General features: G+C 39.6%; 1 pseudogene; it reads right to left on the bottom strand.

Annotated features, from left to right (window-relative positions):
• Positions 1 to 23,989: 23,989 nt before the first annotated feature.
• Positions 23,990 to 24,451, bottom strand: LOC132773488 (large ribosomal subunit protein bL27m pseudogene; annotated as a pseudogene).
• Between the last annotated feature and the right edge of the window lie 2,249 nt (positions 24,452 to 26,700).

Below are 26,700 nucleotides of genomic sequence, written 5' to 3'. Positions count from 1 at the left end.
TTTTAATAATAAAGCTGTATAACAATTTAAGACATTTGTAAACTTGATATTTCCAAATCCATAGACACAACAGCACATCTTATCCATCATTTACACTGCTGTAATCATTCTGACCTCACTGACATTACAGTAGTATAAATCTGAACAAATACATTTAGACACATTTAGGCCTTGCTTCAGTACAGATGAGGATGTGAAAGTTAAGCTCAAGGCTCCATGGAAACAGAATCATAGAATCTTTAGAAAAGTATGGTTTTAACAGGATTTGTAGTTTATCACTTTTATAACTTTTTGTGCCATTGCTTTAACAATTACCTTTTAAAGTTAACTTTCAGCCTCATCTGACAGGGTGATTTTAGCATCCTAGGATGCTTTCAGTCCATCTGGGGGACAGAAACTAACACCAGAAATCACTAGGCTTGGTTGATAAAAAATAATGGTTCAAAACTCATTTTGGTTGTAGGGGGCGCTGGTGGTTTTATTCTAAAGTCAACTCTTTGATGTGCTCCTTGCCTGCACCTCCTCTGATGAATGAGAGAGAGAAGAGTTGGATTCCGTCTTACATTTTCAGTTTTCTCTTTCCACCCACTTCCTCTGCTCAGTTCTTGGAAGGAGGGGAGGGGAGAGGTTTGTGTTGGCTTTTCAGGCAATGCCCGCATAGCTTTACATCTGCTCTGTGATGCATCTACTCTGAAGAATTACGTAATGTTTCTTGAGGGACAAGAAGTGGGGGAAAGCAAGAAGACTGGCTAAAGCTGGGCCAGCCACAAGAATGGGGGGGGGGGGGAGAGAAGAGAAGGAAGGAACTTCCTTCGCTCCCCCCCCCCACTTCTTGTCCCTCTGCCTCGGCTTCAGCTGGGCCAGGGACAAGAAGCGAGGGGAAAGGATGTGGAGGAAATTCCTTCCTTTTCTGCTTTTCCCTCCTCTTCTTGTGGCTGGCCAAGCTCAAACCGAGGCAAAGGGATAAGAAGCGGGGGAAAGCGGAGAAGGAAGGAATAAAATAACCTTGGGAAAAATCTGAACATTACGGAATATTTCAGAAAAAAAGGTAAGTGGTTCAAATTCGGATTTGCCCCTCCCACCTTTCTTGCATGGTTCAAAACTGCTTCAGAAGGCAACATTCGGAGGTTTTTTATGACTTTTTGGATCTTCTGAATGACTCTATCCAACCCTAGAAATCACACGACATTTTGTAAATTCCAACATAGGTCATACCCACAACTGGAGTAAAAATGTTACTGGATGCTTCCACTCCCACACAGGAAGCTTCTACCTGGCCAAAGATATTCTGTTTTACATTTCATTTTCCCACCACAGTGATCCAGTGCAATCAACATAGCTACACATTTTCTTCTAACAAACTCAATCTGGTGTAAGGAGATGGTCCAGATCTCCAATATTTTGCATTGTTTTTGATCACATGGCCATTGGCACTTCACCTTCTCTCCCCATGCTGCTCCCACCAGTCATGCATATGAATATATATATTTCAGCATTAAATGTAAAAGGTCAGTAGTATTTCTTGTTCCATGCACTTTCCCATAGGATAATATGGCTTAAACTGTGTGTGTGTGGGGGGGGGGGGGGGGGAGGCATTTTGCCATTGGTTAAAGCTCTCATTCACATTCCAAATTAATCATCAAGAATGTCATGTGTCCAGATTACAGGGGCTAAAAGGTGAGTAGACATGTCTTCGGAGGTCTGTGTGCATAAGGGACAACAACAGAGAACAACTTGAACCGAAATGCATGTGAAAGGTAAGATATGAAGTATATAAATAAGCATAAATGTGACTGATAAAAAGACATATATATTTAAAGAAAAATTAAAATACCATTCAAAGCATATATAGATGCCATTTCAATATGTTCTTGAAGTCTGATTGGATGCAAATTTGAATACTAACCTGCAATTTTGCTTAGCATTTGCTGTTCATCCTCTGACATTTTAACATAGATCACTTAGTTGTTAAACTGGCCTATCCCATGAAATGTCATGCTAAAGAGCTTTCTCTGCGACAGAGTTTGCACTTTGGCCTTGCTGTGCTCTAGAGCAGAAACAGCCCTTGAATTGAATGAAACACAGCAATAAACACAAAGTCCTGAGTCAAGCAGCTATGAAACTAATATTAGGATCATGATGGATTCTGAGGATGTCTGCTTGGAAAACTGCTCATAGTTTATTGTTTCAGTGATAAAGCACAAGGTCTGGAAATGTAAGAGAATACATCATAGGGGTTTATATAAGCATCACATTATATTCATCCCTTAACTTACATATCTTTACTTTCTACTAAGTCTCACCAATGAATTTCACTTCCTTTCTATTAAGCATGCATAGGATTTTAGCCTTCAATTCAAAAGGCACTGGAAAGACCTATTATCACATACCTAACATTTTAAAGATATTTCATATATATATAAATATGCTTTTGTTGAGGTTAGTGTGTCCTTGTAAGCTTATATAAAAGTCCATTAGTCTTCTTGCAGTATTAGAAACAAAAATATTACACTATTTTGCACTTGTTCAATAACTCTCTTATTGTTTCATTCACCACTATACTAGAACAAATCAATCAAACAATTAAATGTGTCTAATCATAATGCAAGCTCTACAAATGTATTTCATTTTTTTGAGGCTACTTTTGTGTCGGGTAAGGAAAGGGGAGGGGGACCTGATAATTTAAACAAATTCTTACTAGATAAGAGGATAAAGGTTGTCTGCTGAGACACTGGAAGTAGCCCAAGAAAGGAGGAAAGCAAAAGTAAACAGTGATAGGAGGAGATATGTCCAATTAAATGCACAATTCCAAAGGTTAGCCAGAAGAGATAAGGAACTATTTTTAAACAAGCAATGCATTGAAGTGGAAGAATACAACAGAACAGGAAGGACAAGAGACCTCTTCCAGAAAATTAGAAGCATTGGAGGTAAATTTCAGGCAAAAACTGGCATGATAAGAAACAAAGATGGCAGGGATTTAACAGAAGCTGAAGAGATCAAGAGAAGGTGGCGAGACTATACAGAAGATCTGTATAGGAAGGATAATAATATTGAGGGTAGTTTTGACGGTGTGGTGAGTGAATTAGAACCAGACATCCTGAGGAGTGAGGTTGAATGGGCCTTAAGAAGCATTGCTAACAACAAGGCAGCAGGAGACAACGGGATCCCAGCTGAACTGTTTAAAATCTTGAAAGATGATGCTGTCAAGGTGATGCATGACATATGCCAGCAAATATGGAAAACACAAGAATGGCCATCAGACTTTTAAAAAATCAACTTATATCCCTATACCAGAAAAAGGAAATGCTAAAGACTGCTCAAACTTTTGTACAGTGGCCCTTATTTCTCATGCCAGTAAGGTAATGCTCAAGAGCCTGCAAGGAAGACTTCAGCAATACACGGAGAGAGAGTTGCCAGATGTACAAGCTGGGTTTAGAAAAGGCAGAGGAATGAGAGACCAAATTGCCAATATCCGCTGGATAATGGAGAAAGGCAGGGAGTTTCAGAAAAACTTCTATTTCTATTTCTATTGACTATTCTAAAGCCTTTGACTGTGTGGATCATAATAAATTGTGGCAAGTTCTTGGTGGTATGGGCATACCAAATCACCTTGTCTCTCTCCTGAAGAATCTGTATAAGGACCAAGTAGCAACAGTAAGAACTGACAATAGAACAACAGATTGGTTCAAGATTGGGAAAGGCGTAATTATATACTCTCACCCAACCTATTCAACTTGTATGCAGAACACATCATGCGATGTGCAGGGCTTGAGAAATACAAGGCAGGGGTGAAAATTGCTGGAAGAAACATTAACAACCTTAGATATGAAGATGAGACCACTTTGATGGCCGAAAGTGAGGAGGAGTCTTCTAATCAAGGTGAAAGAAGAAAGCGCAAAAACTGGGTTGCAGTTAAACATAAAAAAAACCAAGCTTTGGAAGCTTGGTACTCCGGGCCCCATACCCATACCAATAGTATAACATTTTTTCCTTAGAACATACAGATTAAATTTATAACAGACCTTTACTGTTTGGTTTTACTGAACCATGGATATTCCTGTTCATGTTCTACTCATTTCAGTTGGATCGTACCCTTAGAGTTAAAAAATTTCTAACCCTGTGTAGATTAATTCAGATTGTAATTCTTAATTGAAAGGTGATAAGTCTTTTTTCTTCTTTTATAAAAAAGAATAGAAGTTGATGGTTCAGTCTTTGTTAACCTTACTGTCTGCAGAGAGCTCATGTGGATAAAGTAGGAGCTATCTTTAAACTATTTTTCTATGTTCTGCACATTGATGAGATAAGATTTCCATCATTTAGTTTTAAGGTTTGCTTTTTTTTACCAATGCCTGGGGTGAGGGCATTTTTTAACTTAGAAATCAGTGAAACACAGCTAGACTTCACTGTTTTGCAGCTCTGTACAAGTCGCACAACCTGGCAGCTGGAAAACCAGTCAAGGGAGAAGTGGACACTTTTATCCCCTTGTTGGTACAATGGAATATGGTATGGACTGCACAGTTGAACCAGCAAAGTCACATCTTTTCTCTCTGCATCTTAATTAATTGCATTGCTTAATCAGCAAGTTGGGCAGATGTTATTTACACATTTTTTTCAGGAATATGCCCACAGGCAATATATTTAATGTTTTGATTGCTCTAACAGATGACCTATTTTGGATAATTTTGGGATAAGGGATGTTCAATCTGTATTTATTTTCAGCACTCAAGCAGCTGCATAATTCCCTTCTGCAGTACTTGGCTTTAAAACTCTAACCAGCTTGGTATCTGGATCCTCAAAAAACCATTCCTTCCACCCTTTGTTTGCAGCCAGGCAGATTTAAATTTTCCCTTTTCAGTTTAGCATAGAATCTGCTGTCTTTTCCCCTAAATATCACAAACTGTCCAATTTCTTCAAGAGAAATGTGATTTTTTAAATAAAAATAGGAAAATCACACACTATTATTGTGATAACTGTACAAGGCAGAAAGATTTTTAAGATACAGATGAGTGGTACATTAAAGCTTTTGTGCCTTGGGCAAAGTACTGGGGTCGGGTGTACTATTTATAGATAAATTGCTCCCTTTCCCTACCAGATGGCAGACCATCTTTAAGTCAAAGCAAGCTACAAAGTTGTTTTTCACTCAAGACTCACATAGATGATAATAATAAACTTTATTTATAGATGTTGCACTTGTCTGTTGTATTTGTTGTTATTGCCAACTGCTGTATGTAGATCCAAAGTACCCAAACATATTTCTACCACAGGATACCATGTTCAGACTAGATTTTTTGAAGGCTTCTATTTTGAAATAAAATGGCATTGTTTGAAGTATTAGTTAATAAATTCCAATTCACTTATTTTTGTGGTGTAATGCAAAATAAACCATGTGTAGTTCACATTTGATCAGACCACACACTGCCTTGCCAGAGAAAGACAATATGCCATGCAAGTGAACACTAAAGAACAAGTAGTCTACTCTTCATAGTTCAGAACAACATATGCACAATGTGATCAGTTGCATCAGCTCACATAATGTCCTTTTATGAGAGATGTCTTTGTCCATGTGGATAAACTCCTTCAGCATCTAATGAAGCGAGAACACACTCCAAACTCTGTCCCTCTCCTTCTCTCTCTGTACCTGCATAGTTCAATCTTGAACATAAATGTAACAGAGAAAGCACAAAAGCTGGGTTGCAACTAAGCATTAAAAAAACCAAGATTATGGCAACAAGAATGATTGACAACTGGGAAATAGAAGGAGAAAACATGGAGGCCATGACAGACTTTGTATTTCTAGGTGCAAAGATTACTGCAGACACAGACTGCAGCCAGAAAATCAGGAGATGTTTACTTCTTGGGAGGAGAGCAATGTCCAATCCTAATAAAATAGTGAAGAGTAGAGACATCACACTGGCAACCAAGATCCGCATAGTAAAAGCAATGGTATTTCCCATAGTCAACTACGGATGTGAGAGCTGGACTATAGGGAAGGCTGAGTGAAGAAATATAGATGTTTTTGAACTGTGGTGTTGGAGGAAAGTTCTGAGAGTGCCTTGGACTGCGAGAAGATCCAACCAGTCCATACTTCAGGAAATAAAGCCCGACTGCTCATTGGAGGGAAGGCTAGTAGAGACAAAGATGAAGTACCTTGGCCACATCATGAGGAGACAGCAAAGCTTAGAGAAGACAATGATGCTGGGGAAAATGGAAGGAAAAAGGAAGAGGGGCTGACCAAGGGCAAGATGGATGGATGGCATCCTTGAAGTGAGTGGATTGACCTTGAAGGAGCTGGGGGTGGAGAGAGCTGACAGGGAGCTCTGGTGTTGGCTGGTCCATGAGGTCACAAAGAGTCAGAAACGACTGAACGAATGAACAACAACCACCACCAGTCCCAGGCTCAGCCATCTCCCCGCACATTGCCTGACCAATCAACTTCATGCATCTTATTTTACAGTTGAAACACACACACACACACACACACACACACACACACACACACACCTATTCCTCGAATGTTCCAACAATTTTCACATCATTACCTATTGTCAAGTGAATGACAGTAATGGTAAGATACATTGTATTGATTGCAATTAACACATTCAACAGATTGAGCTCCTTAGTGAATAGAAACTCGTAGATATCTTCAATTTTATCTAAAATCTGAAATAAAAATGATTTTTTCAAAATTAATACTTGCACCAATTTTAACGATTTTATAATAATTTCTTATTTAATTTCTCTCTCTCTCTCTCTCTCTCTCGCTCTCTCTCTCTCTCTCTCTCTCTATATATATATATATATATAAATGCTCTGTTCGTTTTGAGTGACATCATAACACAAAATCTGCTGGATGAATTGCCGTAAAATTTGGCCACAAAACACCTACTCACCCAAGGAGTAACCATCACTCAAAAATATTGTTTTTTGTCATTTGGGAGTTGTAGTTGTTGGGATTTATAGTTAACCTAAAATCAAAGAGTATTCCAAACTCCATCAACAATGGAATCGAACCAAACTTGGCACACAGAACTCTCATGGCCAACAGAAAACACGAGAAGGGTTTCATGGGCATTGACCTTGGGTTTTGGAGTTGTAGTTCACCTTCAACCAGAGAACACTGTCGATTCAAACAATGAAGGCTCTAGATCAAATTTGGCATGAATACTCCATATGCCCAAATACGAACACAGAAGAAGTTTGGCAGAAATAGACCTTGACATTTGGGAGTTATAGTTGCTGGGATTTACAGTCCACCTACAATCAAAGAGCATTCTGAACCCCACCAACAAAAGAATTGGGCCAAACTTCCTTCACAGAACACTCATGACCAACAGAAAATACTGTGTTTTCTGCTGGTCTTTGGCAACTCTTTTGACACCCTTCCTAAGCCCCTCCCCTAGGGGTCCCAACCCCCAGTTTGGGAAATGCTGCCTTAAGGCCATTCAGTCCAACTCCCTTCACCAGGGCAAGAAAACATAATCAAAGCCCTCCTGACAGAGAGCCATTCAGACATATAGATATATATGATTCACACACACACACATACACACATATGTATATGACAGATATAGTATCATAGATTTGAAAGGGACCCCTAAAGAAGGACAATTATATGTTGCATGTTCCAGAGTAGGCAAACCAGACAATCTCTACATCAACATTGACAAAGAAACAACAAAAAATACTGTTTACCCACAGGCATAAAGGAATTACATATATTAGAAACCATTACTTTATTTTCCAGATCACCAGACTGGGCCACAGCAACACATGGCAGGGGATGGCTAGTAGTTCCATAAGCTTTTTAGTTTCTTGGTAATACTATGATTAGATGTCTACTCAGATGTGTAATTGGGCTTAATGGATCATATATTTAGAATGTCCCTAAAACTCTGCTCAATAAGTGCTTGATGAAAACTCCAAAAAAGAAAGATCACATAGCTTGATGATGAAAATAATCTTAAATTATTTTGCTTTTCTTTAAAAAAAATTAGTATCAAAAATTTTGCCAGGCTTAAAAGTGATGATTCCATTTATGGAACTGAAAAGATCAATATATTCTCTCCCCGACCGACTACAACCACCTTCTCCCCCAGCAATTCCTACTATGGAAGCTGAGAAACCTTCCCGATCTGTTGTCTGTTAGACACAAAAGATTGCAGAGAGGAAGAGAGGATGATGTTGGATGAAAGCCTTTGTGTTCACGGAAATAGATTAAGCTGGGGGATTTTATTTTAGAAATGAATAAAGTATCATTCTTTAGGGAATAAAGAACTTATGTGCAACTTCAGACTTCTCAACCGGGTTTTGTACTGCTGTCAAGATGCAAAAAGCAACTCCAACTTTGAAACCCAGCATTACAGTCACGTGCTTTCTTCAATTTTTAATATATCATCTGTAGTCTGAAGGACTAGCAGCTAGTTAAGCTGGTTCGAAACCTCAGTTACAAAACTACAAGAAGTGAGTAAGTATTAATGTGATCTTTATGCAGTTGTCAATTGTTAATAGACTGTGAAAATGGAATCGTATTTCCATAATTAATCGTGTGCTACTTTCTGACTACAAGAAAAAAACCTGATGGCTTTTCCCAAGTGAGAAACTGTAATTGCAAATAAATCCGCGCAGATGACTAAATTTGCCACTCTTAAAGACACTGCTTTCATTGAACTGTATGGCCCATTTTTAGCTTTTTGGAGTTGAAAGGCTTCAGGGGAAAAATTGTTCCTTTTGAAAGGATCTTCAATAGAGCATTTAGGATTAAGATGAATGAATTTAAACAGGAGAAAGAACATCCCACTGGACAGGAGCTTTAACACAGAGATGAGATAGGCTATAACTTAGTTGTGGAGAGGGGGTGTCTTTGCCGTATTTACTCGGGTCTTATGCACCATTGAATTTAATGTGCATCTCAATTTTCAAAACCCTTAAACAAAAAAAAGAAAGAAAAAGGATTTGCCGCTGAATATAATATGCAGCAGCAAAAAGTGCATCATTTGTAATTTGGTCAAAAAAGATGTGCATTACAGTTGCTTCCTGCTTAGAATTCATTCTTTAAAAACAAAGGTATTAGAATACCAAAGCTTTCAGCAATTGAAAAGAAAACCTTGGGTGCATCTATGCTATAGAATGAATCCACTTTAACTGCTCTGGCTCAATGTTATGGAATACTAGGAGCTGTATTTTTCCAAGGACTCGAGCCTTCTTTGCCAAAGAAAGTGGCTGCCTCATCAAACTACAAATCCCAGGATTGCCTAGCATTGAATCCTGGCATGTAAATTAGAGATGACATTCATCAAATAGGGGCTTCAGGTGCTCCTGAAGCAGCTTCCCCTTTTTTGCTTTGGCGCAGGATGAAGATTGCCCTATTACACCAATTTAATGCACACCGTAATTTTGGCACAATTCAACCAAAAAAGGTGAGCATTAGATTCCAGTAAATAAGGTAATTAATTATCTGCCACTTAAGGTTACTCAAGCTGAACAAGAATGCCATTTTGAATCTGTATTTACAAACATTGTTGGATTAATAGTTTTAAATGATGGATTAATCAATGACAGTATCCCTTATCCAGAATGCTGAAATCCGAAATCCTTGTACATTTTGCATGAAATTACCTTAGGCTATTTATATTAAGGTATCTCTGAAACATAAATGGATTTCATGTTAAGATTTGAGTTCCATCTTCAAGATATCTCTTTATGTATATACAAATATGCAGGTATTCCTAAATCGGGGGGGGGGGCTAAATCCGGGGGGGGGGAGGCTAAAATTTTCTGGTCCCAAGCATTTCAGATAAAGGATACTCAATCTATACTATTTTATTCATTAACAAAGACAATTTTTAATTGATGGAGCTGTGAGTTAAAGGTAACCTTGTTTATGCCTGAGAGAATGTTTGATTCTACAAAATGAAAAAGAATATATTAATTTGGGCTTTCTTTCCTAGAACTAGCAACAGCTTTGTTGGATGAGACTGGCAGCATATTTGGGAGTTAATCCTACAGAATTAGCCTCAGCTTCTGCCAATCTAGAAGTTCAAAAACATGCAAATGTGAGTAGGTCAATAAGTACTGCTCCAGCAGGAAGGTAACAGCGTTCCATGCAGTCACATCAGCCACATAACCTAGGAGGCATCTACACTGGCTCTTTGGCTTAGAAATGGAGATGAGCACTATCTTCCAGAGTCAAACTTGACTAGACTTAATGTCAAGGAGAAACCTTTACCTACAAAATTCCATGTTGTTTCCTTCTGTGTATATATGGCTAGCACTGCACTGTTAATTATGTTTTCTTACATCTTGTCAAAGATTTCAAAAAAAATCATATATGTTGAGAAGGTAGTAATTGGCAGAATTATCCAATTCTATGATTGAATAATAAACACTAACAATGAAGTGGATGAAAAGACTTCAGTGCTATAGAGAAACTTAATCATTAATATATTTTGTAGCAACTTCTGTCTTATTTTAACAATAAATGTACCTGAAAGAAAAAAACTAATTTGATTAAGAATTCAACTGGAGCCCCAGATAGTGCAGTGGATTAAACCACTGAGCTGCTAAACTAACACGTCACAGGTTTCAATCCAAAAGGTCACAGGTTCCAATCCGGGAAGCAGCGTGAGCTCCCACTGTCAGCTCCAGCTTCTGCCAACCTAGCAGTTTGAAAACATGCAAATGTGAGTAGATCAATAGGTACCTCTCTGGCAGGAAGGTAACGGTGCTCCATGCAGGCCACATGACCTTGGAGATGTCTATGGACAATGCCGGCTCTTTGGCTTAGAAATGAAGATGAGCACCACCCCCCAGAGTGACTGGACTTAATGTCAGGGGAAAACCTTTACCTTTATACATTATGCCACACATAGTTGGATTGCAGTTATGATGCATACAGCCTTAGCTATTTGGAGAAAAGCATAAAACTTTTCGGAAAAGAATTTTCATGTACAGAATTTATTTCTCCCTATGAGGAATGTTCTGACTTCCAAAGCAGGGTACCTTCTCCACTTTACTTTCTTCCCTTTTAATCTGCCATTGTTCATGGTTCCTTGTCATCCAGCCTACTTCATTTGAGAAAGCCAAAATGGAGCACCACATTGAGAAACGTACCCCAGAGAATCCACATTCCTATGGAAGAAATCAATAAATAACTTGCCATCTGCAAACCACTTCCAATGGAACAGTTCTGCAGCATTGTTAATGGGTCTTCAGGGAGGTAATTCTAACTGAATTATGAGTTGTACAATGTTTTTCTCCCCCCCCCCCCCCCACATCACCACCACCACCACAAAATTTCAAGAATAAAAAAGAAAGACACAAACTTAAATTATACACAATTAAATTTCAGGAATGTGTATTTGCAATGGTATTTATAATATCTTTCACTAATTAATAAAACATATATTAAAATTATGGCATTTCCTAAAATACATATTTCTGAAATAAACACATTATCCCCCTCACATCTGTCTGGGATGGCATTTTTATTACATCTAAATATTACTTTATTCATTTCTCCATTTCTACCATAAAGATTTTTTTAATGTTCAAAAACCAGAGGGTTATTTAAAACTCTAAGTTAATGATGAAGGGTGCTGCAGAATACAGTTGAAAAACAAATTAAAACTGTATTGAGGCAAGATTGTGGAGTTATAGGCAGTAAATAACTGGCCCATTTTCAAAAAAGAAGAGAGAGCATAAATCCTTCATGGTTTGATTATTTTCGTTTAAAGTAGCAAGGTTTCTAGGACTGCTACTTCAAAAATCATTCAGCCATCAATATTTATTATTTACTAGCTGTACCCGCCATGTGTTGCTGTGGCCAAACTTCCCTCCCCCTTTCTCTCCTTTCTTTCTTTCTTTCTTTCTTTCTTTCTTTCTTTCTTTCTTTCTTTCTTTCTTTCTTTTTCTTCCTCTCCTTCCCTCCTTCTTTCCTTCCTTCCCTCTTTTACTTTCCCTTCTTCTTTCCCCTTTTCTTCCTTCCTTTTCTACCTGTTTCTTTTCTTGCTTCCTTTGCTCTTTGGTTCCATCCTTCCTTGTCTTTTTCCTTCCTTCCCTCCCTCCCCCTTTCTCTCTTTCATTCCTTCTCCCCTTCCCTCCCTCTTTCATTTATTTCCTTCTCTACCTTTCTTTCTTTCCTTCTCTTCTTCCTTCCTTCTTTCCCTCTTACTCTCCCTCCTTTTCTCCTTCCTTCCCCCTTTCTGTGTATGTGTGTGCATATATGTGTGTATATATTTCTGTATATATTTGTTTCTATGTGTATATATGTGTGTTTGTATATATATGTGGTTTTGCACATGCATTGTAATGTTTTTGTTTTTTGGCTTTTAAGTCTCTTCTGCTGTGTTTTTCAATGTTTTTATGAGTGATGGTCACTTGTTGGCCTGATAGGTGTCTTGTGTCCAAATTTTGTGCCAATTTGTCCAGTGGTTTTTAAGTTATGTTAATCCCACAAATGAACATTATATTTTTATTTATATAGATTTATTTACAGTATTTATATTCCATCCTTCTCACCCCGAAGGGGACTCAAGGTGGATCACAATGCATACATACATGGCAAACATTCAATGCTGTTTTTTGACATACAAGACATACAGACAGATAGAGGTCATTCAGCAGTTTTTCCACCAAGACCAATGGCCATTATAAAAGCTGTATTCCCAAAAGTAATTTTTACATTATCTGCATATATTTGCACCCTAAATTAAATAAATAGTTCAGCAACAGAATATATGCAGATGGTTCCAGGTTAGTTCTATGGGTTCTCCAAGCAACCTGGGGAAATCTTTCAGGGTCTCTTTCATGTCAGTATACCAGTAAGTTTGGGTCAACCTTTTTAGATAACGAAGTCCATCAGAGATACCAAACTGTGAAGGTCAAGACCAAATTTCCACCCCAGCAACTTCTACAGAATACAGACCTTATCACATGAACATCTTGCTCCATCCTAAGACGTTTCCAGGACGAAGACCACCTGAGCCCTTCACACAACACAGGGCTACTTCTTGTGGGGCTCCATCCTGGCTCTGCCCTGGAAATGTCCTAGGATGGAGCCCAGAGAACATGGGAGGCTTCCCATGTTCTCATTACTTAGTACAGGGCCAGTCTTTGGAGGGATTATATATGCGGCTGGCAAGCAGGCAACACTATATTCATCCATCAACTAGACTGGCTAATAGTCCAACTGGACATAAGGCAATTTTTATATTTCTGTTTTTAGATAACTAGCTGTGTTCATGTACTACAACAAAACAAACCAGGAAAAGAGTGTTTGGGCACCCTTAAGAGAATAAGAAATGTAATATAGCAGAAATTTTCATGTACTAAAGATGATACATTTCATGAAATAATATTCTAAGTGGATAAAATGGAAATAGCAGTACAAGTGTCAGGTGAAGGTATCTGCCAATTTGAGACAATATATAATTGCAAAAATGTATATAAGAGGTTTTATTGTTTTTGTTACCATCTGTTATTTTAATTAACTGTTACATGTCCTCATTGAGAACTTTAAGAGGGATTTAATCTGAATTGTTTTTCATATTAATGATGTTTAATACTGTTTTGATGTTGGTGTATTTGTATGTTTTAAACTGTATTGTAATCCTTTTAATGTTAGCCACTTTGAGTCTCCTTATGGAGAGAAAAAGCGGGATACAAATAAACACAATAATAATAAATTAATTAAAATGGGAGAGCAATAATAAATGCCTAATGGTACAGGTCTGTATTGAATATAATTTACATGGCATTTTGAGAATCTACTGTCTCCTTCTTAAAAGCAGAAGAAAGTGGACAGAGTCATAAATGTTTACAAAATAATGTCTCAGCTTTTTTTCAGCCTTGTGCTTGATCAGATCCAGCCATGAACAATTAGGGCAATAATGGAAGCCATTTTAATCTTCTAAATTCCAAACCAATTCCTAATCACAAAAGAAGGCTTTTATTATATTTTAACACCCATGCCTTGTTATTAAAATGCATTCCACCTACCTGCTCACTTGTTATTAGGACTGCAACAAAATAATTAGATACAGCCTTTCTATATTTCTTGGATCCTGTTTGTTCTTCATGAACCTTCTCTTCTGCTGTCACCATATCTACACCCTTGTCTGAACTCTTGCTGCTGATCAATGGCATTGCTATCAGCATTTCCTTTTTCTTTTAGCAGATTGGTGATAGTTACTTTCATATTTTCCTCATTTGAACTCAACAGATGAATATGTAATGTTTTGGTTGGTTTTGCATCTTGGCTGTTATTATGCAATTTCTTTTCAAATGCCATCCCCTCCGGTCTATTTTTTCCTTCAAATGCCATCCCCTCGGTTCTATTTTTTGCCTTCTAAAAATTCTACTAGCATTAGCTGCCCAATCCTTGGGTTCCAGGTATCCTGCTGAAGTAAAATCTCCTTCTCCACTGTATCATACACATCTTCTTGAAGAAACTTCGATTCTATCACATTTCATAGAATCAAAGAGTTGGAAGAGACCTCATGGGCCATCCAGTCCAACTCCCTGCCAAGAAGCAGGAGTATTGCATTCAAATCACCCCTGACAGATGGCCATCCAGCCTCTGTTTAAAAGCTTCCAAAGAAGGAGCCTCCACCACACTCCGGGGCAGAGAGTTCCATTGCTGAACGGCTCTCACAGTCAGGAAGTTCTTCCTCATGTTCAGGTGGAATCCCCTTTCTTGTAGTTTGAAACCATTGTTCCGCATCCTTATCTGTCTTGTTGCTGCCATTCCAATTTAGCACCTGTAACCGCCCTTCTTGCCATGCAATTGAAAGCGAATTTGTTTTCCCTTTTTTCCTCAGACATCTTGGGGTGTTGACAATGGACATTCTTGTGTGACACTTCTCCTCGACTCTTTGGCTGTACATCAGCAGTGACACACAGACCCGGTATCTCATTTCCTGCAGTCTGCTAGAACATTTTTATAAATGTACGTGGTAACCATCTTTGTTCCACTCTTGCTTCACTTGCACTTCAACAGTGACAGGCAATGTATTTTGTCCTTGTTGCTGTACTTATACAGTTACCTTTGGATTCTATACTCTTTTAGCCCACAGCTGTTGAACAGTCATGGTAACACACAGTGTACTAGCTCTTTCCAGCTCTTGCACATGAACCACCACACATGGTACATTTCTTTCTTTGGCTTGTTCCATCTGCATTTCCATTACTACAAAGGAAGTAAGCTTTGCTTTGGGTCATTGTATATTCTATTCCATCACTTGCTGGCCTTCACATGGCTGCTTTGACCACTTTTCACTCCCATTGTTTTCTTCAAACAGTAATGGTACTCTTAACTTGCTTCTTTTAACTTGTGGATGCTGTGGGTTTTTTTTTTATTTCAAAGTTAATCATCCAACATTTCTTTCTTCTTTATCTAAGACTGAAATAAGCTGAGTAAGAAATTAGATAAGATTACAAGAAGATCCACTGATAACATCAAAAATCCATCTGATTATGTATCTCCAAGATGTAATTGAGAAATGGATGAACTCCAGTAAACAGTAGTATCAGAAGACATGAAGTAGACCATTATCAATGATTGCCCATAAGCAGGATAGCCATTTATCCTACTTTATAGGAGACAGTAAATATATGAAAACGTTCTCTTGAAGGGGGTCAGAATCATGTGCCCCTCCAGTAGCTGTTGGGCCGCAACTTCCAGCATTCCTCATGACTGACTACTGAATCTTGCAGGCAATGCACTTCCCACTCCAATCTAAATAATAGGAATTACTTGCATCTGAAATAAATGAGTATACTCAAATGTGTCTTCTTTTCTGACAAAGCATTTCCTCTTTTAACAATCACAAGCTGCTCCATATCACAAGAAGTTGGATATTGACAATGGAACAGAAAAAGAAGAAATCAGAAAGGTTCAAATGGAAAATCAGTGAAAATTGCCGTCTCAACAAAAAAAAAAAAACAAAACAAAACATTCATTGCTTTATCCTGCTCCTTAAATAATGACCCAGTATAAGGCTTCAAGACATAGGGCCTGTAAGAGAAAATGCTATAAAGACATGTAATTTAGAATTAAACTTAATTTCAAATATTTTTTTCTAATGTCAGATTCAAGAAAGTTCTCTATTTTTCTCACTCCCTGAACAAAGGAGCCCCCAGTGGTACAATGAGTTAAACCCTTGTGACAGCAGGACTGCGGACTGAAAGGTTGGCAGTTTGAATCCAGGAAGTGGGGGCGAGCCCCCATCTGTTAGATCCAGCTTCTCATGTGGGGACATGAGAGAAGCCTCCCACAGGATAGTTAAACATCCAGGTGTCTCCTGGGAAATGTCCTTGCAAATGGTCAATTCTCTCACACCAGAAGTGACTTGCACGAAAAAAAAACCTCCCTGAACTATAAAGTCTGAGAAAAACAAAAATATAAGAAAAATCATAAAATAAGGAAACCATGAAACCACATTTGTGGTTCAGTAAAAGTTAATACAGTTAGTTATCATAAAGGGATAAGAACCTCATTCTTTGCTTTAACTAACAGCACAACACAGGGATAGCCTGTTTCAAAACTGTTACTTATGGTAACCAGCTACTATCTGGTGTAGTGGTCTCAGTATTGTACTAAGGCTCGGGGGGGGGGGGCAGGGTTCTTCACTCATACATGGAGTGTCCTTGGAAAAATCCCACCATCTCAGAAAGCCAATAACTCCCCAAATAAATATTGCCAAGAAACTCATGATAAGGGCGCCACATGTTGGAATCAACTTCTATACACATAGCAATAACCCGTGGTCTACAGCTAGTATGGCTACTACTTATATTAGGTAATGGATTCTGGGACTTATAGTCCCCATATGATCCTCCTTTGGTTTCATTAGCAGTAGGATCATTGTCAGTTACAAAGCAATAAAATAATTTTAGGTATAAGAATGAGTAGCTCTAGCCAATGAAATAAATATGTATACACACATAATACTGGGCAAGCATGAACTAAGCCAATAAGCTACTCCTACTCTAGCTGTAGGAGTAGCAGAAAAGATGCTCTTTGAGATTTTCATTTTTAGTGGAAATCCTCCATCTCTTCTAACATAATTTGGTTCTAGTCTGACACTGTTTTTGGACTACAGCTTAATCGTTTGTCTTGCACCTACAAAAGCTGATAGTTTCCTCTAGAGTAGTGGTTCCCAACCTGTGATCCATGGACCACCAGTGGTCCACAAGAATGAAAATGTGGTCTGCGGCTTCACCATTACTACGCCGTTGCCTCAAAACCATGTGGCAATGAGAGCAACTGGTCTCACAAAACCTTCTTATAGTGCAGAGAAAACAGGGATGTTGGGAGGGGAGAAGCTGACTATCCTAAAAAGATTACTACTACCACATCAGCTCTTGATTATTAAATATAGTTTTCTGTGGGTGAACAGATGGTGACTACTGGATGCTATATGTTCTGTATCAGAAACTAGAACTGATGTAATTTTCTGAATCAACACCCCAAATAACTAAATCAAATCTAAAGTAGACCAAAAACTGATTCATAACCCCTTTGGTTCTAATGTTGGAGAGTGGTCCCTGGTCAAAAAAAGGTTGGGAATCACTGCTCTAGATTTTACCATTAATGACTAGATGTAATTGATCATCTTTTCTCATACTAGTTGCTGAGAGTAAAACCATGCCTGATTTATTCACATTTCACCAAAGAGGTCACACAATGTTGCCATCCATTTGTAATCTCCTTGAGCTTTTCAAATTATTTTCTGGTCTCTTTTGCTTAATGCAGAAAAGTGTAAGTTTTTTTCAATACAAAAGAAACAGTGTCCACAGTATAAATGCCCTCAGTCAATCTGGTGTAGTGGTTTGAGCACTGAACTACAATTCTGGAAACCAAGGTTCAAATTCCCATTCAGGCATGAAACCCACTGGTGACTTTGGGCACATTACACTCTTTCAGCTACAGTAGAAGGCAAAGGTAAACATTGTTTGAAGAAATCTTGCTAAGAATACCCTGAGACAGCTACACCTTAGTGTTACCATACATTAGAGATGACTTGGGGCAACACAAAAATAACAAATAAATGCCATGAGAATTCTTAGAGCTTTGAAAAATTACTTTGGAAATGGAACTTATGGAGGTCACTTCAGACTAAAACTCCCATGCTGATTGAGAGATTTGTCATTAAAAATAGGAACTGCTCCAAACTCTGGCTTCGACAATGGCAAGGGCAAATAGATGAATGTAGCAAATATAACCTTTGGGGTTGTCAAAATTTTATTCCAGAAGTTGCATAGGCCAAGACAGAGATAAATAGAATTTGCCCCTTCACCCCCGAAATGACGAGACAGACAACAATAGTATGGGTTCAAATTTTTGGGCAACTTTATTAACTGTTACCTATTTAACTTTACCTGAACTAAACTATGTGTCTAGGAACTTGGTGGCTAACCGAGGCAACGTCCTCGGCTATTGAATGTGTAATGTCTGCGTGCCCTGGATCCCCAACCGGGCAACTTGAATGTAAAAGTCCGGAGAGGCCTGTCCCAAATTATTGATATCAGCCTCTCTTATTTCTGTTCCAATTGATGTCCCCTCACCCATTTTCTGACCTTTAGGTGAGTGTTTGCTGTGCAATGACCCCCCACCCTTAAGGGGTGCCTTGTGTATACCTCAGTGTTCGTGTTTTCCTGAGCTATTTATGCTAGCCTAATTAAGCCCAGACCACCCCAGCTAGCCCCTAACAAACAGTATAGGGTAGGCGAAAAAACCCCCCAGAACATGAGGGGGAAAAAATTCCTACCCGGCTCCAACGGGCAACCGAATGCTATACTGTCAGTGGGCGGGTGTGGCGGGTCAAAAACTTCTTCGAAGTGAGGACGGAGGCTGGCTGTAACGCTCAGCCAGCCCCACCCCCTTTCCACGAGGTTCCATGGAACCTACCATTATTCTCTTATTCAGGGGGAGGGGCAAATCGCTCTCCCCACCAACTTCGTTGGTGGGGAGAGTCCCTTGCCCCTTCACCCCCGAAATGACGAGACAGACAACAATAGTATGGGTTCAAATTTTTGGGCAACTTTATTAACTGTTACCTATTTAACTTTACCTGAACTAAACTATGTGTCCAGGAACTTGGTGGCTAACCGAGGCAACGTCCTCGGCTATTGAATGTGTAATGTCTGCGTGCCCTGGATCCCCAACCGGGCAACTTGAATGTAAAAGTCCGGAGAGGCCTGTCCCAAATTATTGATATCAGCCTCTCTTATTTCTGTTCCAATTGATGTCCCCTCACCCATTTTCTGACCTTTAGGTGAGTGTTTGCTGTGCAATGACCCCCCACCCTTAAGGGGTGCCTTGTGTATACCTCAGTGTTCGTGTTTTCCTGAGCTATTTATGCCACGGATTGGGGGCAAATGTCTATTTCGCCCCCATCCCCCACCAAGCCCCTTAAGACCTCCTTAATCCCTAAATGCAAATCAGCCAAAAATTGGTGGTTGCCCAAATCCGATAAGTGTACTCCATCAGAACGGTACAATTGTGTTTTGTCGTGTGTAATGTCCCTGTGCAGGATATAAGATCCTCTGCCTCGCGCCAGTGCGGTGCGCATGGCCCTGTTCACACGCTTTCTGGCCTTCTCGAGTTTCCTGACATCACCGCCTCCTGGCCACCGAAGGCGTGGAATGACGGCCGACCAAGCAATGTGAACCCGAGGCCATGCCTGCCAAATCCTAAGGATGTCGGCGCGGGCTTGCAAATACAAGGCCCTACCATTCAGTAGGCCTAGGTCGTTACCTCCCAAATGGAGCACTAGGACATCAGGAGGGGGCCCGCTCCTGTCCTGGAACAACAAGGGGATCAGGCCATCCCAACGAAGGCCCCGAACACCCTTCCACTCGACCGATGCGGTGGAAGCAAAACCCAGATGCTGGCCAAAGGGAGTGTTTCGGGCGTATCTCTCGGCCCAATGGACATAGCTGTGACCAAAAATAAGGATTCTCCGTCTAAGCACCAGCCTGGCAGTATCTGAAACAACAATAACAATTTAAAACAGTACCGCGCGGACATAGCGCCTATAAGCCCCAGATTTCCACCTGCCAATTGTTTTGATGGCCTCAGTGTCATAACCTAAGTGTGCTGCCGAAGATGCGGCCCCTATACGGAAAGAGTGCGTGCCAAATTTTTTGTGACCTAACCCGAGCATCTGTAATGCTCTATCTGTGATGGTCCAGAATTGATATTTACAGCCAGCCCCACCCCCTTTCCAGGAGGTTCCATGGAACCTACCATTATTCTCTTATTCAGGGGGAGGGGCAAATCGCTCTCCCCACCAACTTCGTTGGTGGGGAGAGTCCCTTATGTTGTAACAAATATATCACCTGCCTCTTGCCACTTGTTTAAACATTGCTAACAAGCAGATCAAATGAGATTTGATAGCTTGTTGTTGTTGTTGTTACAAATCACCATGGCATACCTACGAATTTAAATGTAACTTTACTGTTGCATAAGATTCTTAGAGTTTGGGCCCTGTCTGAAAACTATGCCACAAATGCCACCTAGAATGAGTCATATGATAATTACACACCTTAAGCTGAGAACTCCCTTCTAGTTGATAAACCCAAATCTATTTATATGGATGGAGGCTCCCTTCTCCTCCCACCTCCCTAAGAGAAATGCTTAAGTGTTTTTTGAATTTAATAGGACTCTCGTGGGCAAGCAAAATGCATAATAGACTTGTCAGAATACCATCATTTTGAGAGCTGCTTTCTCCCAGGCTGGGAGAATTGAAGAGGTGGGGTCAGAAACCAGCTCTTAATGGTGTTTTAAATTGCATGTTTCTAGGACTGAGTTGAATAGTCCCGTGTAAATCAGTGCAATGGGTCACAAAACATATTCCACTTTATTTCCAATTAAAACTAAATAGAAGGGTATGTCAGCAATTCTGAAGGCACAATCTGCTGAAGGAAAGCTTTAATTTGAACCGGTTTATTACCCCGCCAGAATGGTTCAGGAGTCACCTGATTTAATGTAAGTGTGGTAACCTGGGATTCCAAATAAGCTAGCAGTTGCCCAGCTGTAGACTGGGATAATTTAGAACTGACAAGTCTGATGGCAATACCTACTGCCAGTCCTATCTATCTATCTATCTATCTATCTATCTATCTATCTATCTATCTATCTATCTGAGAATTGTCTTGGGATAAAACTACACCTAGTGTCTATCTCGGGTCTGAGACAGTGTTTCCAATTACCATAAAATTCAATCCCGATAGCTTCTGTACACTAGAATGGCCACATTCAGACTGCACTTGTACATCCACATTGCACTATTATAGAAGTTTGATATCATTTTAATTGCAATGGTCCCATGCTATAGAATTCCAGGCATCGTAATCTAGTGAGTTACTTGTAATGTCTGTTCCTATAGTTGCTGGGAGGTGACCAAAGACCTCTTCTAGGGAGAATTATAAGTACTATACCAAATTACAACTTCATAACATATGTACTGCACTTACCAATGAAACTTTAAACTAGGATCCCCCAATGTAGTCCTTTTGGAGCCCACATGATTAGTCCCATCTGTATTATTTTTAATTTTTAAACGTAAGAAACATTGGAAAGGTGTCATGATGAGAAATGTAGTGCTGGTCTCCAAGCTCAGAAAATGACAGGCTGCAATATAAAGGTTAATTCTGAAGCATGCCCAGACATCCAGAGAGACAAACGAGGAGGAGGCTGGCAGGGAAGAAAAGGAAAACCTGAGCGTTAGTACAATTAATCCATGGAGTCTATAGCATCCTCTCCACATTGAAAGAAAAGGCAATGCTCTATTTGCCTGGACAGGGGCAGTTAACTGGCTGGTTCTGGAGTGATAAGTGTTTTGTCTATGTTTGTTAGCTTGATAGAATGCTAATTAGTCTCACAGCAGCTCAAGAAAACTCAGAGGCATGAACCAGACATTGCTTGTTTCTTCATGTAATGCCATGGTGCTGCAATTAGTCATTTTTACATCTACAATGGGATCTTATTTTTTACCTTTCCCAGATGCCGGCATCCCACAGGTCTGAAAGGTTAATGATGCTCAAGGTTAGGGATCATGTGGCCCTGCAGATGTTGCTGAACTGTAAATCACAGCATTCCTCATCATTACCTATGCTGGACACAGTTCAGCAACAGCTGAAAGTTGACATGATTCCTGCCCCTGTTCTAGGTGATGTTTAGAAACAAGTTGTAGTGAAAGCTAAAAGCATAAAAAGAGGTTGCCATTAGAGTTACTATTAAAATGTAGGACAAGTCCAGAATGCTTTGGTATTGTATTGAAGCTGAAAGTTCCAGCATTTAATGTACTTTTAATTATTGCTAATCTATAGGTTACAAACTCATACACTTTGCTAGATTTTGCTTTTCACAAAATCCCCACTAACTAAGAACCCAAGCATGTAGCTAAATGGAGGGGTTCAATCCCCCCCCCTGAAAAAATTCAGGTTAAAAAAATGGTTTACTCATGAATTTTAACTGGTTAACCAAATCCTCATGCAAAAATTAAGAGTACTTTTGTCTTAGAGCAATAATTAACACCCCTATAACTCATAGCTTGGGAATCTGAATACAGTAGGGCTTCAGAAAGCATTCTGTTAAAAATCTCAACTGTTATTATGTCTTACAATTAAGTAAGATCTAAAAAGTAGTTTCTCAGGCAACTGCACTTTCCTTTTTGGAACTGAAGAAAAGCCAGTCATCATTTAAGCCGAATTGCTAATGGCTTTGTCTAACACTGCAGTGATGTACACAAGGCAGCACTCTGGAGCAAAGGAGACCTTCCACAGTTTGAAGGAATTGACACAATGCAATTCCAAAAAGGTGGACCCTTTGGCAAGACAACAGAACAACCCTCATATCATGGGAGATATATGTACATTCCTAAGCATATAAGGGAAACAGAAACCATGGATAATAGTGAACCCTTATGGAATTAATGACTTCTACTGGAAGTTACCATTGATTCAATCTGGAGAACCTTGAAAATTCTAAAGAGGCATCATATCTCAAAATTTGCTAGAGCCTTTAGTATGACTCTATGGTAATTTCTGAATCACCTGGAAGAGCTAGAAAATTCGTGTGATAACATGTCTTGTCAGATTATGATAGGAGAAACTAAAATACTGGTTCCCTCAAAACAGTAGTCATAATGTATTGAATTCAGAGGAAAAAGATAACTATAATACTTAAGTAGTATTCTTTTCTCCATGACTTCTTTGTAGTCTTTGCCAGTGCTGCTCAAAGTACTTATCCTTCAACTGGTTTGGCAGGGGCAATCCTAAATAATCCTCAATTGTCCTATTTTTCAGATATCCCAGTTTCTCTCTCTTCTCTCATTTTCCCCTTTTGCATACAGTTTACTTCAGTTGCTGCAAACTGAGTTACAATGGCAAAAGTAGATTACAAGTAACTCAGCAGGGGAAAGAAGAGAGAGGCGGGTGTACCGTAGCCCTTACAGACCCTTCTAGATTGTTCAACCCCATCAATAACTTTGGCCATCTTGATGCACTGTAATGTTGCTTGTGTCCCGGTTTTCATCTGTGACTAGATTACCACCCCTAATTTCCAGTAAAAACAAAGTAGTGGTCTTTGGATCTGGACTGGTGCAGGTCCATCAATCATCAGATGCCAATCCATGGCAACTTTTCAGGGAAGAAAGAAACAATAAAGCAAATTAGGACTAATATGCTGTTAGTCCATGGAACATTAGAGGGGAGATGATTGCTGCCCTCCTACATCAGACAGCTTAAGACTGCTCTAGGCTATATTCATTTAGAATGGCATTTCTCAACCTGGGGGTCATGACGGGGTTTCATAAAGGTCACCAAAGGCCATTAGAAAACATGTATTTCTGATGGTCTTATGAGCCCTTTTGGCAGAGAAGGCTGAAGATCTCTCTGCCTGTTCTTCTCTTCCTTTTTGGAAAGAGATGGGCAATTTTCCTATCAGTCAGATATATAAATATACATCCTTTACAATGCAAAAATCTTACAGCATGTTGACCAACTTAAAGCTCCCCACCTCAACCGTGGGGACTACATTGATGTACGTTTTATAAAGCACTGCTCCTCTAGGCAACTGGCAGATGATGACTTTGCTTTCCTCATGACTGGGACGTGGCACATAGACTTCCTTGGTGTATCACACAATCCCATCTTCAAGTGCATACAGCCACTTGTTGCAGCCCATCCCCACATGAGCCCCTGGGTGCCAGTAAATCATTCGCTGTGTTGCTAGTATGTTTCCCGCATGAACAAACTGTTCATCCATTCTTTTGAAGCTGTAGTGTTTCCCAGGACTTCTCCCACCAAGGTTTTTGGAGCTGCTTCCACTCTTTTTGGATGCAAACCTCATTGCCACTGCAGTCAGGGGGAAAATAGCCCACAACTGCCCACCGGTGGCTAGGCCTGAGGGCAAGAAGGACAGCCGGCCCAGCAGCTGCAACGCCATTCTGCCTTCCCCTCCTCCTCTTCCTATCAAAATCTCTCCTGCTGTGACTGGCTGGCCTCTCAACCAAGGGACTACAAGCAGTGAGGAGAAACCAGGCTTGCCTGGTGCAAGGCAGCATGGTGCACATGTGCAGGCAAGGGAGAGCATGTGAGGTTCAAGGGAGACTTACACCAGTGACTCCCTTCAAGACATGGGGGTTCTGTGTGGGAAGTTTGACCCAATTCTATCATTGGTGGGGTTCAGAATGCTCTTTGACTGTAGATGAACTATAAATCCCAGCAATGACAAAATCAATCCCCCCAGACCCCCCAGTTTTCAAATTTGGGCATATTGGGTATTTGTGCCAAATTTGGTCCAGTGAATGAAGATACACCCTGTATATCAGATATTTACATTATGATTCATAACAGTAGCAAAATTACAGTTATGAAGTAGCAATGAAAATATTTTTATGGTTGGGGGAACTGTGTTATGGGGTCGTGGCATTAGGAAGTTTGAGAAATACTGAAATTGCTAGCTCTCCATTTTACAGTAAACAGACAAACAAAAATTCATAAATGTAACTCAGATATACGGGGTTATGGATAAGCCCAGAGTTAAAAGTGTGGCATGCTTGGGAACACATTTCCGCTGTTATTTGGGATTCAAAGTGAAGACTAGGAACCTAACGTAGAGCCTATTTAGCATAATAAGTAACTCATTTATAATTACATTCCTTTTGCAAATCACCATGAACTAGACTATCCTGTTGACTATATAGAAGAGACATTTTATTCAATTTTGAAAGATGGAACTTGCCTTTTTATCCCTCTACGAACAAAAGAAAAACCCCTCTATTCAAATATTTGATCTCAATTCTGTCTATAATTGGATGGACCATAATAGATAGTAGCCTTTGTAGTAGCCTTTGAAAAAGCCTCTCATCATTTTTTTTAAAAGCTGTTCAGCTTTCCAAGTGATACTTAAAGATAATCGCTGCATCATGCTTCAGTCACAATCAGAAGGGGAAGAGTAGTGGTGATGAAATAAGTATTGTAAATCCTGGGAAATCAAAGAAAATCAAAGAATACATCCCAACTCCTCTCAGTTCTACATTCAGCAAGCAATAAATTGGGCTAAAATAGCATTTCCAAAATCAAATTCCAAGGGCAAAGATTAAATGGGTTGCTCTCTTACACAGACCACATTAGAAAGAGAAGAGCAGAATCATTAAACAAAAAAGGAAGACACTATAATGGTCCACCAGTCCAAATCCCTACCATATAGGAAAACACAGTCAAAGAGGAGATGGAGCACCATTCGTTCCACTTGAAGAACAAGAGAAAGAACAAGAGAATTAGACTTTGTTTCAATTAATACAGTTGGACAATACTTTGACAGATATTACTCAATACTATGTAATTCTAGGAATTGCAGTTTGATGAGGCACTAGCATCCTTTGGCAGAAAAGGCTAAAAACTTTGTAAAACTACCAATCCTGGGATTCCTTCACATTGAGCCATGGCACATAAAGTGGTGTGAAAAAGTATTCATTCTACAGTGTAGCTGTAACCTTACCTTCTGCTCCACATGCACTTTTTGAGAACTTGTTTGAGTTTGTTTTCATTTCATCATTCTTTGAGTCCCTAAGAGTGGGAGGCTTTATACAGGTTCATTGTTTATAGAGCTGTTTTGTAAATACATAGCATGCTAGCTAATACTCATTATTTTGGGGAAAATGCCATTTTAAAAGTTGTATTTCATAGAATCATAGAGTTGGAAGAGACCTCATGGGCCATCCAGTCCAACCCCCTGCCAAGAAAATCACATTCAAAGCAGTCTCAACAGATGACCTTAAGAGCTTCCAAAGAAGGAGCCTCCACCACACTCTGGGGCAGAGTGCCATTGCTGAACAGCTCTCACAGTCAGGAAGTTCTTCCTAATGTTCAGGTGAAATCTCCTTTCCTGTAGTTTGAATCCATTGTTCCAGGTCCTAGTTTCCAGTGCAGCTGAAAATGAGCTTTCTCTGTCCTCCCTATGACTTTCCCTCACATATTTTTACAGGGTCAGCATGTCTCCTCTCAGCCTTTCTCTTCTGCAGGCTAAATATGCCCAGCTCTTTAAGCCGCTCCTCATAAGACCTGTTCTTCAGACCCTTGATAATTTTAGTCACCCTCCTCTGAACACATTCTAGTTTGCTAACATCTCCTTTCAATTTTGGTGCCCAGAATTGGACACAGTATTCCAGGTGTGGTCTGCCCAAGGCAGAA

The sequence above is a fragment of the Anolis sagrei genome, chromosome 4 (assembly GCF_037176765.1).
Source record: "Anolis sagrei isolate rAnoSag1 chromosome 4, rAnoSag1.mat, whole genome shotgun sequence".
Lineage (NCBI taxonomy): Eukaryota > Metazoa > Chordata > Lepidosauria > Squamata > Dactyloidae > Anolis > Anolis sagrei.
This window is presented reverse-complemented; position numbering and strand designations above follow the sequence as displayed.